General features: G+C 44.3%; 1 protein-coding gene across 2 annotated transcripts in view; it reads right to left on the bottom strand.

Annotated features, from left to right (window-relative positions):
• LIG1 (DNA ligase 1) overlaps positions 1-3314 on the bottom strand; it is a 217596-nt gene extending 214282 nt beyond the window's left edge. The window contains exon 1 of one of the 2 annotated variants that reach the window (XM_088444581.1): positions 3148-3314. The gene's annotated coding sequence lies outside the window, so the exon portion shown is untranslated. The remainder of the gene's footprint in view (positions 1-3147) is intronic. The other variant, XM_088444580.1, reaches the window with a different exon arrangement.
• Positions 3315-16468: the final 13154 nt, after the last annotated feature.

The following is a 16468-nucleotide window of genomic DNA, read 5'->3' as shown; positions in this document are numbered from 1 at the left end:
AAAGAAAGGGTAGGGCTTATTTTCGGGGTAGATCTTATTATCGGGGAAACACGGTAGCGTGCTGCAGTGTAAAAATGCAAAGAGACAAAAATATTTTTTTATTTTTTCCCATGGTTAAACGCTATTAAATAGTCCCATATGCATATTCTATATTTTAATATGATTGCTCTTCTCACTATACCAATATCAAACTTACTGTACAAAATATGTTGCATGTATGCAGTAGGACACAAGTAAAAAAAATATTTTTGCATTCAGGGCAAATTGCCTCCCAAACCCATAGTAATACAGCAGATTCACCCTGTACACTGTATTTAGTGGGCTGAGCAGATATCAAAATCAGACTTTTCTCTACGTTATATGCGGCAGCGTACCATCTACCTCAAACTCACCTCATCATATTACATAAAAAGAAGGTTGGAGGAACGAGACCAGTTGTGGACTCGCTGTCATTCTTGTTGCCATCTCTGTTCATGAAGCGTTTTTAAAAATCACAGAATTGCAGAATTTTTACCACATTTTAAGTGCTGCGTTTTGATTGTCACTGTACACATTAGCCACAAAAAAAACACTTCATTATAATTGTTAACGGATTTTTGTTATGCACTTTAGAGTTGTTCTTGGTGGTATCATGTAGCCTGCACAACCCCAATCAGAACTACATTTCCCCCTAAGCATACAAGCACATGTGAGCAGGCTATTTATCCATTTGTTTTCTTTACACAACCCTCATACATTATACAGTATGAGCTCTCCTACAGTGCTACAGGACCCTTGTGGAAACATAAAAATATAAGATTTATATCAAATATACACACTCTTCACTTATGTTTTTAAATATGAAATAAGGGTTGAGTCTCAGAGGGCAATTCAATTCTCATTTATAAGCGCAAATGCGCACACTGCCTAGAATACAGTACAGCAACAGATTTTCCTGCACACTACCATGGGCTGTAAGTTACTGGAGAAATTATCTGATCATCAGCAACTTGCAGCCAACACTACAAAAGGTTCAATTTCCCATTTAAAGTATTCCAACACCATGGACAGCGTTGGCATAGAGTACTATATATCAGTGATGTGCGGTCCGGTGAGGAAGAGCCTTTCCTGTCATACTTAGGTATACTCCAGATTTTTTAATATAAAAATAATAAGAATAAAACAAATGTATTAAACATCTTTCTATTATTCTAATCATTTTTATAGTCATAACTCTGCAGTAAAAAGTGTATGACAGGGGAGGCGCTGCCTCCACTACCTTTTCCGCACATCCCTAATCAAATCACACCAATTTTCAGCACCCTTGTATAATGCCCACATGAACCCTCGGGGTGATATATGGATCTGTAAATCTGGCTCTGATACTAGCCAGAGCCTCCCCACTCATTTACCCCACCGCACGTCAATAAATAGATTAATTGAAAACTCAAATCTTTATGAAGATCTGTATGGATAATCAGACTGTATCCCACAAGTAAATATATTGTGGGCCTGATACTGAGTCACCTGTAATGTTGATATTCGCGCAAAGGGACTCAACTGCACATGCGTCTAAATCTGGGTACACACTATATGATGTATCACAGAATATTGCGTTCTGATGCTGATTGGAACGATATGTTGTACACATTGTATAGAGTGTACGCCCGATCATCAGTTGTTTACAACAGTCGTTGATCGCATTGTCCCATCGGCTCTTCTGCATTGCAGAGGTGACAATGCAATGAACGACGCAGTGCAGTTACATACAGCATGTAACAATAGATCACGCTGGCGTACGCCAGACCGTGCAGTGTACAGCGCGATGTATTGTTACAGTGTATGGTGTGTATCCAGCTTAAGTCGCTAAAATGTCATGCAAGTGACCCAAGATGTGTACGCATAGACAATTGAGACGCACCTCAGAAATGTATTGGGCGTTCCTGGATAGCGACTGAGATGTACAGTCTTATGGGCGTGTTGCTGAAGTGGTTGCAAACTCAGATGAATAGTCACTCACGTAGGAGGCCTTACTCTGCCAGGGGGGAATTCAATTCAGTGCGATGTTGAATAACCGTGGGAGGGAGTTCCCGAAGCTATTCAATACACCGCGCTGTTTGAGTGGGCAAAGGATTTCTTCTAGCACCCCCCTGGGGATGGGAGGAGAAATTCGACAAAAGTGCCATGTGCGCAGCTGCTTTACTGCTTAGCGCATCATCAGCTGCGGGCCCGGCACTTTAGTCATAGAATGCCGGTTCTAGCGTCTTAACACCCTAGTTAAGTCGCAAGAACCGGCATAACAGCGCACTGGGTTGAATAGCTCCGGGAGCTCCCTCTCGGCACTATTCAATTCTGGTTGAATTGAATTTCCCACAAAGGGCGGCAATTGTTTAACTGCGCCCGATCTCCCATCTACAGTGACGGAAGATCGCAATGCGCTATTCAATTTAAGCAGATTATTGTGCCCTTAGAGGTCGGATTTAGCCGTGTAAAACGGATACACCCGACCAAAGTGCTGGGCGCAATTCCAAAAAGTGCAGTTTGGGGTCCCAATGGGTCACTTTTTGCAAATTTTAACTCGCACCCAAGGAGCGGGCTGAAATGCCAGCGCAGGCAGATAATCGTGCCCGACAGGAGCAACAACTGAATAGCTCCATCAGGTGTGAAGTGGGGCTCAAACAATTGAATTCTGCCCATAGAATCTGCCCCTTTTATGAAGTTTCGATAGTACGTCTGATTGTAGTGTTTAAAGACAGAAATCAGATCTGTTGCAGCTAAAGACGCTCAAAGTGCGCGTATCAGTACTTGCACAGATACACACTTGTACACCAGGTGAAGGGCTGATACATGTATCAGCACAAAGTGGCTGGCGCAACTAAAGCTATCACAGCAACCCTGAATCAGCCCCTATAGCGCCTAAGTAAAAACTGAACACAAGTCACGGCTGTGTGGTTATTGGAAACATTCAGCAATAAATAGATATACAACACAAAGGTTTATCCAAACCCATAGGAGCGCCCGGTGCAGGCTGCCTACGTTGCTGTCTTGCCAGCAATAACTAGGTAAGCACATTTGCTATACAGAAGAAATGACGCTATAAGAAGCACCAGGTAAAGAGCGCGCTCTGACATGCGCTCACGAGCAGCCAGTGACAGTCCTGACACTCACCGAGTCCCGGTCACCTGCCTGCGCCTCCGACCACGTTATTCTTTCGCGCGAAAAACAAATCCAGCAACAGCGACTCTCCGCCCCCAATCCCCAGAGCTGCAGCAGCAGCGCCCTATCCCCAGCAGCAGCGGCAGCAGCTGACCCGGCCTATACCCAGCAATGTGCGATGCTTCCGGGATGACGCACTAAGCTCCTCCTCAGTCAGTGTACTGTAGCTGTGCCCTAGTAATGCAGCAACAGCGACAGACAGGAAGTGCTCGCGATGATTGAGTGTCTGTCAGTGTCAGTTGTCTGTATGTATTCCTCTTGCTGGAGGCCGGTACTGCTGGTGTTGGATTCCTCTGTTTCCTGGCTTGTATATTGTGGTGTCAGGGACGGACATACTCCAAAATTCGTCACTTCATTACGGACTAAACTCATAGAGGGGAATTCAATTAGAGGCGAAAAGCCATATTCGCCTGTTTTTTTGTAAAAAATTCGCCTAAAATAAATTCGCCAAATTCAATTCCAGGACAATTTCGCCTAAGTGGAAACAATTCTCCAAAAATGATTCTCCAATCAATAGCTGGTGAAAACAAATGCAAAATCTTTATTTTGGGGTGCAAACATGGGGAAACAACTCAGACCCCTTGGGACAGCCCCCAAAGGACAAATACGCAAAAAAAACCAGAAACTAAAACCTAAGAACACCCCAAAAAAGATGTCATTTTTGGGGTGTAAATTTAAAAAGTGGGGGGATAAACATTAAAAGTAGCGAAAAATACTTCTTGGGGGTCCACAAGTATGGGTCAGGTGTTTTTGGGATTGCAGGTGCATGCAGCAGGTGGATTTTTCACGGTTTTTAAAAGTTCACTTTAGAGACATAAGAATATGCTAGCACCCATTTTCAAGCTCCCCAAATTTGTCTGGACTACTTATTTTCACCAAAAAATACAGCTTTATGCCATTCTTCACCACTTTTACAAAGACGCTAATAGCAGCCAATTTACACAACTTAAGTACGCAAAATAGTTTTATTAGGGCTATTAGTACACATCTATATTGATTCCCTATGTTAATGCATCTTTTTCTGGGGTACAGACTGATTTCCCCAATTCTTTCAGTACTTTTCACCTGTTCCGCATTCGCCTATTTCCGTGTTCGCCTGTTTTACAATTGAATTAGGCAAAAAGCGGGGACGAGCACGGAATAAATTCGCCTCTGAAACAGGCGAATGAAGCGAACAGTCGGACAGGCGAAAACTTCGCCTCTAATTGAATATGGCTCTTGGACTCGCATTAATGGCCTGATTCAGCAGCGGACGCAAAGCTGATGAAGCAATTGTTTGCCCTTGTGCATGCATGTAATGCGCACGTGTCGCAGTTGCTTTGCGATTACGGACGTACAAAGAATCCTGTCATGTGGTCAGCGTTTGAGGGAGGTAACTGGGTGGTTAGGAAAATGCAGGCATGTCTGACCATTTAAACACTGGTTCATGACCGTGCATAAATTAGCCATTGCAATTGCTTTCGCAGCGTGAGAGCTCTCTGTGTGTGATTAGAGATGCAGTGTTTGTGGCTGGTCAGACTTGCCGTAAGTGCTGCTTGATGTGCGTCAATGGTACCGATGTTTACTCAGGAGTGCGACATTGGAGGCATATGAGAAGGGGGCAGTGGGTGTCATTATGCCGGATGTGCTTTGGCAGGCAGGTATTAGCATATTTTCGCAGGCCCTAATTCAATTAAGTAGATAATATGGTTCTTGTATATGGTGCCTCATACTATTTTTAGACAAGAACCTCAGTATCTGAATGTATGTGTAAATTGACCATGCACCAGGGCTGCCATCAAAAATTGTGGGACCCAGGACTGACAAAAAAGTCAGTGCCCCCCTAGCATCCCCCCCAACGTCACACCATGCTGGCTCATAAGAAAAACTTTATTGCTGCGTATGTAGGAGGTGGGGCGGGAGAGAGGCGTATGGGTCTATTTACTAAGCAGTGTTAGGAGACAGAGTGAAAAGTGATAAGGTGCCAGCCAATCAGCTCCCAACTGCCATCTCACAGGCTGTGTTTGAAAAATGACAGTTGGGAGCTGATTGGCTGGTACCTTGGTGGGAACAGAGGGGGTACCCTCCGCACCAGCCCTTCCCTGCAGGGGTCAGCGCTGCTCAGCTTGCCAAGTGCTGAGTCCTCACTTGTTTCTTGGCTTTAGCTTGACTTTGCCGGCTACTTGACTCTTGGAGGACTTTATTTGAACAGCAAAGAAGCCATTATAAGCTCTGATATAATATATATATATATATACACACACTCCTACTTATGTAAAACAAATACATATTATGGTTGCATTAGTATAATGTTCATCAGTCCCCATTTTTCTTTGTGAGATATTTTGAGGTTTATATATTTGTTATACTAACATTACTATTGATATAAAATATATAATTTTTACATTATGCTTCTCATTTGTTTATCCTTGTTATTTCATATATCTGTATGTATGTGCCTCCCACTATATCTTCTGCATTGTGCCCCCTTTCTCTGTATCTCACTGTGCTCCCGGTAACTCATCTCACCCACACCGTGTCCCCATTCCCTCATCTCACCCACACCGTGCTCCCCCTTCCTCATCCCACCCACACCATGCTCCCCCTTCCCTCATCTCACCCACATTGTGCTCCCCTTCCCTCATCTCACCCACACCGTGCTCCCCTTCCCTCATCTCACCCACACCGTGCTCCCCCTTCCCTCATCTCACCCACACCGTGCTCCCCCTTCCCTCATCTCACCCACACCGTGCTCCCCCTTCCCTCATCCCACCCACACCGTGCTCCCCCTTCCCTCATCCCACCCACACCGTGCTCCCCCTTCCCTCATCTCACCCACACCGTGCTCCCCCTTCCCTCATCTCACCCACACCGTGCTCCCCCTTCCCTCATCTCACCCACACCGTGCTCCCCCTTCCCTCATCTCACCCACACCGTGCTCCCCCTTCCCTCATCTTACCCACACCGTGCTCCCACTTCACGTATCTCACCCACACCGTACTCCCCCTTCCCTCATCCCACACTGTGCTCCCTGTCCCTCATCCCACCCACACCGTGCTCCCACTTCACTCATCTCACCCACATCGTGCTCCCCCTTCCCTCATCTCACCCACACCGTGCTCCCCCTTCCCTCATCCCACCCACACCGTGCTCCCCCTTCCCTCATCTCACCCACACCATGCTCCCCCTTCCCTCATCTCACCCACACCGTGCTCCCACTTCACTTATCTCACCCACACCGTGCTCCCACTTCACTTATCTCACCCACACCGTACTCCCCCTTCCCTCATCCCACCCACACTGTGCTCCCTGTCCCTCATCTCACCCACACCGTGCTCCCACTTCACGTATCTCACCCACACCGTACTCCCCCTTCCCTCATCCCACACTGTGCTCCCTGTCCCTCATCCCACCCACACCGTGCTCCCACTTCACTCATCTCACCCACACCGTGCTCCCCCTTCCCTCATCTCACCCACACTGTGCTCCCCCTTCCCTCATCTCACCCACACCGTGCTCCCCCTTCCCTCATCTCACCCACACCGTGCTCCCACTTCACTTATCTCACCCACACTATACTCCCCCTTCCCTCATCCCACCCACACTGTGCTCCCTGTCCCTCATCCCACCCACACCGTGCTCCCCCTTCCCTCATCTCACCCACACCGTGCTCCCCCTTCCCTCATCTCACCCACACCGTGCTCCCCTTCCCTCATCTCACCCACACCGTGCTCCCCCTTCCCTCATCTTACCCACACCATGCTCCTCCTTCCCTCATCTCACCCACACCGTGCTCCCACTTCACTTATCTCACCCACACTGTACTCCCCCTTCCCTCATCCCACCCACACTGTGTTCCCTGTCCCTCATCCCACCCACACCGTGCTCTCCCTTCCCTCATCTCACCCACACTGTGCTCCCCCTTCTCTCATCTCACCCACACCGTGCTCCCCCTTCCCTCATCTCACCCACACCGTGCTCCCCCTTCCCTCATCTCACCCACACTGTGCTCCCCCTTCCCTCATCCCACCCACACTGTGTTCCCTGTCCCTCATCCCACCCACACCGTGCTCTCCCTTCCCTCATCTCACCCACACCGTGCTCCCCCTTCTCTCATCTCACCCACACCGTGCTCCCACTTCCCTCATCTCAGCCACACCGTGCTCCCCCTTCCCTCATCTCAGCCACACCGTGCTCCCCCTTCCCTCACCTCAGCCACACCGTGCTCCCCCTTCCCTCATCTCAGCCACACCGTGCTCCCCCTTCCCTCATCTCAGCCACACCGTGCTCCCCCTTCCCTCATCTCACCCACACTGTGTTCCCTCATCTCACCCACACTGTGTTCCCTCATCTCACCCACACTGTGTTCCCTCATCCCACCCACACTGTTCCTCATCCCACCCACACTGTGCTCCCCCTTCCCTCATCCTACCCATGCTGTGCCCCCCTTCCAACACTTACCAGTACCAACCCTGAAAGGAAAACTAATCCAGCGCCATCTGCTTTTGAGTCTGCATACCTGGTGCTGGCTGCCAGGGTCCCTGGAGAAGCTGAACACCACACTTACTGGGGTGGAGGTGGGGCTTCCTGATGACTTATCGGTTCTCTCAGCCAGTGATCAGAGGAGACTAAAGCAGACAGCTCAGCTTACTACAGACTCCTCAAATCACTGGCTTAAATATTCGAAAGGTCATCAGGCAGCCGGGCCCCGCTCCCACTCCAGTACTTCTCAGCTTCTCCAGGGCAGATGGCAGCAGAAGATGCTGATGCCATCTGGTTTGCTTTTACACAGAGCCGGGTCCTGCATGTAATGTGTGTGCAGATGCAGGCAGCTGGTAGCCACAAGTGTCTGACCGCGGGGTAGGTAGGTAGGCAGAGCAGGAGGGCGGCCCTGCACTGGGCCCATCACTAGCTCACTTTTACTGTGCGACTGGCAAAGGGGTAGAAGCGAGTGTCCTGGCGGCCCTGTTTGGCATCATGCACACTATGCAAATAATAAAGAAATATGGGCCCTCATTCAGAGCCATACGCTCTGAGCAGAGCGCACGCTCTGAATGAGGGCCGTCCTCCATAACTATGGAGCGTCCCCCTGGACGCTCGTATAGCTGTGGGTAACCACCGAAAGCCTATACGAGCGTGCAGTTTGATGGCCGCGATGGTCGTGACCATCGCGACCATCGAAACTGCGAGCCGGAGCCTGCAGTTGAGGTTTTCAACCGCAAGGCCCGGAGTGATTTTGGCTCTATCAGAGCCAAAATCACTCCCACTGACATCACTAGTGATGTCAGTGGGCCGGCTTCTGACGGTAGGCGTTCCCTTGGGAACGCCCCCGTCAGGGAGGCACGCCCACCAAAGGGGGCGTGCTGTCAATCAACATCGACAGCATGCCCCCTTTGATCAGACACAACGAGCGAAGGACTTTCCTTCGCTCGTCGCGTCTGGCGCATGCGCACGACGGAGCTCCCTCCGTCGTGCGCATGCTCAGTGCAGACCATCGACCCACTTGCGAGCGGACAGCCGCTTGCGAGTGGGTCTGAATCAGGGCCATAGTGCTTTAATAGCTCTGTCATGATGTGAAGTTAGCATGCCATTGCACACAAATAAAAATCTGTAGAGAACACAATACAATAAAAAGAAAAGAAAACAAAGCGGATATGCATGTTATGGTAGATATAAATATAACATAAAAATACTTATAATGCAAGCTGTGGCATACTGTACTTTTTATAGCTCAGTTTCTGTGTAAAATGTGGGAAAGAATCCTCCATGTCATCATTCATAGAATGGTTGCTGGGCTTCCGATATCAAGTCAAGCAATAAGATAGCTACCAGCCATAACACCAAACATACGATGGCAAACCATTGATAGTTGTACATATCTGTCACTGGATTGAACATGTGCACAATCCCATTGAGCCACAGGATCTTCTTATGACAAAGTGGTAGTTTGTCATAGTTTTAAGCCATTATGCTGCAAAATTTAATATAATTATAAAAAACTATCTATAGGGTGTCACTGTCAAGTCCATTAAAACACTTGACCACTACTGCTGTTAATGTGTAATATGCATTACATAAGTGAATAGAAAAAAGCAATATGCAAATCACATCTGTCCTTGGAGTAGAACCTATGACTGTCACACCCCAAATCTAACGGACGTGTGCACTAGCCCATTGCGCCACCATTTCTTCTTATGGTAAAGAGGTAGTTTGCCATAGTTTTAAGCTCTTATGCTGCAAAATTCAATGTACTTAAAAAAAACAATATAGGGTTTCACTGTCAAGTCCATTGAAACACTTGACAACTACTGCTATTAATGTGATTGTGTACTATGCATTACATTAGACACATGCAATATGCAAAAAACATATCTCTCATTGGCTTAAAACCTATGACTGCGCCACTCCAAACGTATTGAACATGTGAACAAACCCATTGCACCACAGTATCTTCTTATAATAAAAAGGTATCTTCTTATAATAAAGAGGTAGTTTGTCATAGTTATAAGCCATTATGCTACAAAATTCAATATAATTAGAAAAACAATCTATATGGTTTCACTGTCAAGTCCATTCAAACACTACTACTGCTTACAAAACAGATCTGTCATTGGATTAGAATCTACGACTGTACCACTCCAAATCTATTGAACATGCGTACAATCCCATTGAGCCACAGGATCTTCTCGAAGTCGAATTGGTAATTTGTCATAGTTTTAAGCTATTATGCTGCAAAATTCAATATACTTAAAAAAACAATCTATAGGGTTTCACTGTCAAGTCCATTGAAGCACTTGAATACTACTGCTGTTAATGTGTGCTATGCATTACATAAGCGAATAGACAAAAATCCATATGCAAAAATCATATCTGTTATTGGATAAGAACCTATGACTGTCCCACGCAAAATCTATTCAACATGTGCACTAGCCCATTGAGCCACAGTATCTTCTTATGACGAGGGAATTGTTTGTCATAGTTTAAAGCTGTTATGCTGCAAAATTCAATATACCAGTACTTAAAAAACAATCATTGTCTAAAGCCATTATGCTCCAAGATTCAATATACTTAAAAAACAATCTATAGGGTTTCACTGTCAAGTCCATTGAAACACTTCAATACTACCGCTGTTAATGTGTACTATGCATTACATAAGTGAAGAGACACAAAGCAAAATGCAAAAATCATATTTCATTGCATTAGAACCTATGACTGCACCACCCCAAAAGTATAGAACATGCACACAAGCCCATTGAGCCACAAGACCTTCTTATGACAAAGGGGTAGTTTGTCGTAGTTTTAAGCCATTATGCTGTGAAATTCAATATAATAAAAAAAAAATTTATAGGGTTTCACTGTCAAGTCCATTAAAACACTTGACCACTACTGCTGTTAATGTGTACAATGCATTACATTAGTGAATAGACAAAAAGCCATTTGCAAAAATCATATCTGTCATTAGAACCTATGACATGACTGCGCCAAATCTATTAAATGTGTACAAGCCCATTGAGCCACAGGATCTTCTTATAGTAAATAGGTAGTTTATCATAGTTTTAAGCCATTATGTTGAAAATTCAATAGAATTTAAAAAAAAATCTATAGAGTTTCACTGTCAAGTCCATTGAAACACTTGAATACTACTGCTGTTAATGTGTGCTATGCATTACATAAGTGAATAGACAAAAAACCATATGGAAAAAACACAACTGTCATTGGATTAGAACCTATGACTGTCCTTCACCAAATCTGTTGAACATGTGCACTAGCCCATTTAGCCACAGGATCTTAAAATACAGAGGTAATTTATCATAGTTTATAAGTGAATAGACACAAAGCAATATATAAAAAACATTTGTCATCGGATTAGATCCTATGATTGTTCCACTCCAAATCTATTAGACTTGTGCACTAGACCATTGAGCCACAGGATCTTCTTACGATGAACGCGTAGTTTGTCAGTTTTAAGCTATTATGCTGCAAAATTCAATATACTTAAAAAACAATCTATAGGTTTTCACTGTCAAGTCCATTAAAACACTTTGACTACTACTGCGGTTAATGTGTACAAAACATAACTGGCATTGGATTAGAACCTATGACTTTACCACTCCAAATCTGTTCAACATCTGCACAAATCCATTGAGCCACAGGATCTTCTAATGTTGAATGAGAAGTTTGTCATAGTTTTAAGCTATTATGCTGCAAAATTCAATATATTTAAAAAAACAATCTATAGGGTTTCACTGTCAAGTCCATTGAAACACTTGACTACTACTGCTGTTAATGTGTACTATGCATTACATAAGTGAATAGACGCAAAGCACATATGCAAAAAACATTGCGCAGTGGATTCAAATTTATAACGGTCTCACTTCAACATGTGCACTAGCCCATTGAGCCACAGGATCTTCTTATGAAACTGGGTAGTTTGTCATAGTTTTAAGCCATTATGCTGCAAAATTCATTATAAATAAAAAAACAATATATAGGGCTTCACTGTCAACTCCATTAAAACACTTGACTACTACTGCTGTTAATGTGTACTATGCAATACATAAGTGAATAGACAAAAAGCCAGATGCAAAAATCATATCTGTCATTGAATTAGAACCTATGACTGTACCACTCCAAATCTATAGAACACATGGACTAGCCCATCGAGCCACAGTATCTTTTTATGGCAAAGGGGTAGTTTGTCATAATTTTAAGGAATTTTGCAGCAAAATGCAATATACCAAAAAAAAACAATCTATAGGGTTTCACTATCAAGTCCATTAAAACACTTGAATACTACTTTCCCTGTTAATGTGTACTATGCATTACATAAGTGAATAGACACAAAGCAAAAGACACATCTTTCATTGGATTAGAACCTATACCTGCACCACCACAAATCTATTGAACATGTGCACAACCCCATTGAGCCACAGTTTCTTCTAGCTATGCATGAGCAGTTTTTCATAGTTTTAAGCCATTATGCTGCATAATTCAATATAATTTAAAAAAACTATTTATAGAGTTTCAATGTCAAGTCCATTAAAAAACTTGACTAGTACTGCTGTCAATGTGTACAAAACAACTGTCATCGGATTAGAATTTATGATTGTCTCATTCCAAATATATTGGACATGTGCACTAGCCCATTGAGCCACAGGACCTTCCTATGAAACAGGTTAGTTTGTCATTGTTTTAAGCCATTATGCTTCAAAATTCAATATAGTTTAAAAAACAATCTATAGGGTTTCACTGTCAAGTCCATTAAAACACTTGAATACCACTTCTGTTAATGTGTACTATGCATTACATAAGTGAATAGACACAAAGCAATATACAAAAAACATTTGTTATCGGATTAGATCCAATGACTGTTCCATTCCAAATTTGTTGGACATGTGCACTAGTCTATTGAGCCACAGAATCATCTTAGCGTAAGGGGTAGTTTGTCATAGTTTTAAACCATTATGCTGCAAAATGCAATATAACTAAAAAAAACAATCAATAGGGTTTCACTGTCAAGTCCATTGAAATATGTGATTACTACTGCTGTTAATGTGTACTATGCATTAGATAAGTGAAAAGACAAAGCAATATACAAAAAACATATCTGTCATCGGATTAGATTCTATGATTGTTCCACTCCAAATCTATTGGACATGTGCACTAGTCCATTGAGCCACTGAACCTTCTTATTATAAAGATATAGGGCCTGATTCAGACCCACTCGCGAGCGGCTGTCCGCTCGCAAGTGGGTCGATGTTATGGACTGAGCATGCGCACGATGGAGGGAGCTCCGTCGTGCGCATGCGCCAGACGCGACGAGCGAAGGAAAGTCCTTCGCTCGTTGTGTCCGATCAAAGGGGGCGTGCTGGCAATGTTGATTGACAGCACGCCCCCTTTGGTGGGCGTGCCGGGGGCGTGCCTCCCTGACGGGGGCGTTCCCACGGTGATGTCAGTGGGAGTGATTTTGGCTCTGATAGAGCCAAAATCACTCCGGAGCTTGCGGTTGAAAACCTCAACCGCAGGCTCCGGCTCGCAATTTCGATGGTCGCGATGGTCTCGACCATCGCGGCCATCACAAAGCACGCTCGTATAGCCTGTGGGTGGTGACCCACAGCTATACGAACGTCCAGGAGGACGCTCCATGAAAATGGAGCCCGGCCCTCATTCAGAGCGTGCGCTCTGCTCAGAGCGTACGGCTCTGAATGAGGGCCATAGTTTGCAATAGTTTTAAGCCATTATGCTGCAACATGCAATATAACAAAAAAAATAATCTATAGGGTTTTACTGTCAAGTTCATTTAAACACTTGACCACTACTGCTGTTAATGTGTACTATGCATTATATAAGTGAATAGACACAAAGAAATATACAAAAAAACATATGTCATCAGATTAGAAATTATGACTGTCTCACTCTAACTCTATAGGACATGTACGCTAGCCCACTGAGCCACATGATATTCGTATGATAAAGAGGTAGTTAGTTTGTCATTGTTTTAAGCTATTATGCTGCAAAATTCAATATACTTAAAAAAACAATCTATAGGGTTTCACTGTCAAGTCCATTTAAACACTTGACTACTACTGCTGATAAAGTGTACTATGCATTACATAAGTGAATAGACACAAAGCAATATGCAAAAAAACATATCGCTCATGGGATTAGAATTTATGACTGTCTCCCTTCAAATCTATTGGAGATGTGCACTAGCCTATTGAGCCACAGTATCTTCCTATGAAACAGGGTAGTTTGTCATTGTTTTAAGCCATTATGCTTCAAAATTCAATATAATTTAAAAACAATGGATAGGGTTTCACTGTCAAGTCCATTAAAACACTTGACTACTATTGCTGTTAATGTGTACAGAGCCAGCCCTAGCCAATCTGGTGCCCTAGGCAAAATTTTGACTGATGCCCCCTAGCATATAATCCCACCACCAATTTATTGCTTATACGCGGATACCAAAAATAACACATTTGTTTATAACTTTTTATTGTTAAAGAAACGTGCTAAAGCACAAATTATAATATAAATACACAGATACCAATCACATATATATATATATATCCATATATACTCTCTCTCTCTCTCTGTATATATATGTATATATATATATATATATATATATATATATATATATATAATTAGGGGTGTGCACCGGCCACTTTTCGTGTTTTGGTTTTGGATCTGAATCTTTCTACGTGTTTTGGATCTGGATTGGTTTTGCCAAAACCACCCTTCGGTGTTTTGGGTTCTGGGTTTTGTGTTTTGAATCTGCATTTTTTTTGAAAAAGCATAAAAACAGCTAAAATCACAGAATGTGTTGATTTTTCTGCTCCTATGCTATTATTAACCTCAAAAACCTTAATTTCCACTCATTTCCAGTTTATTCTGAACACCTCACACCTCACAAAAGTGTTTTTATGTCCAAAAGGTTGCACCGAGGTAGATGGATGACTATGCTAAGTGACACGAGTGGGCGGCACAAACACGTGGCCCATCTAGGAGTGACACTGCAGTGGCAGACAGGATGGCAGTTTGAAAAACTAGGCCCCAAACAGTACATAATGCAAAGAAAAAAAAGGAGGTGCAAGATGGAATTGTCCTTGGGTATGTGCCACCCCCCCTTATGTTGTATAAACATGACATGCACACTTTAACAAACCAATCATTTCAGCGCCAGGGTATGCCACACAACTGTGGCTGAAATGATTGGTTTGTTTGGGCCCCCACAAAACAAGCTGGCAATTAATCTGGCCCTGCACAAACTGGCTCTACGGAGGCAAGATGTCGTCCTCATCCTCCTCATTCACCGATTCCTCACCCTCTTCAGTGTTGTGTACATCCTCATCCTCACAGAGTATTAATTCGTCCCCGCTGGAATCCACCACCATAGGTCCCTCTGTACGTTCTGGAGGCTGGTCTCCCTGGAAAAGTTGATAATTCATTTTTATGAACATCATCTTCTCCACATTTTGTGGAAGAAACCTCCTACGCCTTTTGCTGACAAGGTTCCTGGCTGCACTAAACACTCTTTCGGAGTGCACACTGGAGGGGGGGCAACTCAGGTAAAATAGAGCCAGTTTGTACATGGGCCTCCAAATTGCCTCTTTTTCCTGCCAGTACGTGTACGGACTGTCTGACATGCCTACTTGGATGCTGTCACCGATGTAATCCTTTAACAGACAGACGCACGCTTGTCGCTGCTGCTTTGAGGATGCAGGTGCGGCTACAGCCCACACAATTCACAAAGACAGGAAAAAAAAGATTTTTTTTATTGTTTGTGGAGCGCACTTTGAGGGTTACACCACCCTTTAACAGACAGACGCACGCTTGTCGCTGCTGCTTTAAGGATGCAGGTGCGGCTACAGCCCACACATTTCACAAAGATAGAAAAAAAAAGAATTTTTTTATTGTTTGTGGAGCACACTTTGAGGGTGTCACCACCCTTTAACAGGCAGATGCACGCTTGTCGCTGCTGCTTTAAGGATGCAGGTGCGGCTACAGCCCACACATTTCACAAAGACAGAAAAAAAAAGAAGAATTTTTTTATTGCTTGTGGAGCGCACTTTGAGGGTTACACCACCCTTTAACAGACAGACGCACTCTTGTCGCTGCTGCTTTGAGGACAGTATCATATGCAGTGACAGTAGACTTGTCAGAAATTGTTGGCACGTCCTTCAGTCCGGACCAGATGTCCAAACCGGCCCTTGACTTATGACACAGGTGCACGCTTGGCGCTGCTACTGTGTTGATGCACGTGCGGCTACATCGCACACAAGTCACAAACACATAAAAAAAATAGTTTTTTCTTTTTTGGAGCACTTTGAGGGTTACACCACCCTTTAACAGACAGACGCACGCTTGTCGCTGCTGCTTTAAGGATGCAGGAGCGGCTACAGCCCACACATTTTACAAAGAGAAAAAAAAAGAAGAATTTTTTTATTGTTTGTGGAGCGCACTTTGAGGGTTACATCACCCTTTAACAGACAGACGCACGCTTGTCACTGCTGCTTTGAGGATGCAGGTGGAATCTAGACGGGATTTGGAACTGGGGACACACTACCTCCATCAATTGTCTAAATCCCACTGCACTAATGGCGGATAGCGGATGCACGTTTAACACCAACATAGCAGTCAAGGCCTCAGTTATACGTTTTGCTTCAGGATGACTGCTGTCGAACTTCATCCTCCTCGCTAGGGACTGTTGGAGGGTCAATTGTTTAGTAAAAGTAGTGGTGTTCCTACTTCCTCCCTGGGATGATGAACAACTCCCAGCAGCAGCAACAGC

This window comes from Taudactylus pleione, unplaced genomic scaffold (assembly GCF_031769625.1).
Source record: "Taudactylus pleione unplaced genomic scaffold, aTauple2 ptg000366l, whole genome shotgun sequence".
In the NCBI taxonomy this organism is placed as follows: Eukaryota; Metazoa; Chordata; class Amphibia; order Anura; family Myobatrachidae; genus Taudactylus; species Taudactylus pleione.
This window is presented reverse-complemented; position numbering and strand designations above follow the sequence as displayed.